Source organism: Sinocyclocheilus rhinocerous, unplaced genomic scaffold (genome assembly GCF_001515625.1).
Source record: "Sinocyclocheilus rhinocerous isolate Xijiao unplaced genomic scaffold, SAMN03320098_v1.1 scaffold2358, whole genome shotgun sequence".
Taxonomy (NCBI): domain Eukaryota; kingdom Metazoa; phylum Chordata; class Actinopteri; order Cypriniformes; family Cyprinidae; genus Sinocyclocheilus; species Sinocyclocheilus rhinocerous.
The window spans coordinates 262,700-263,274 of NW_015627543.1; the positions used below are offsets into that span (position 1 = coordinate 262,700).

A 575-nucleotide genomic window follows, 5' to 3' on the forward strand; every position below is an offset into this window, starting at 1 on the left:
CTTTTTTCTTTGTCCTTTGATTAATAGACATCACAGCAGCTGGTTATCAGGTTGTTTTGGCTGCTATTACTTTAAGAGCTGCCGCTGCTGAACGTGACGCGGATCTGTCACGCATCATATTTTCTCTCAACTCTTTTTACCTTTTCTGACCCACTTCAGATCTTAAAGTCTCTATTAAGTCTGACGAATTAAACCGGGTGTGTTAGATGAGCGAGACAGTGCTGGGCTGCTCCAGGACAGTTTTGAAAACCATTTCAGAGACATGTTCTTAAATGTGACTCATATAAAATATTTCATAATTAAATTCCACAGAGGAGCTACGTTTTAATTTAGGGCCCCGTGAAATGCATTTTATTTTTCCCTAAATTCTGTGTTTTCCATTTGATAAGAGCACGCGCTGCAAGAACAGTACCGTTTCTGCGCTCGCTTGACTCGCGCCTGGCGTTGAAGTGAAGTGGAGCGCGTGTCTGAAACGTCTCCTGTTCTTAGTCGTTCTGTGACTGAATAAATGAATTTCTTGTCAAGAGAAAAAGTGACAGAAGCAGCAGTTGTGAGTGGGGTGGCCAACCCTAGCC

At 42.8% G+C, this 575-nt stretch overlaps 1 protein-coding gene across 1 annotated transcript in view; it reads left to right on the forward strand.

The window, feature by feature from the left end:
* Positions 1 to 575, forward strand: part of LOC107730749 (E3 ubiquitin-protein ligase TRIM39-like) — a 12,908-nt gene that overhangs the window by 3,154 nt on the left and 9,179 nt on the right. The window lies entirely within an intron of this gene.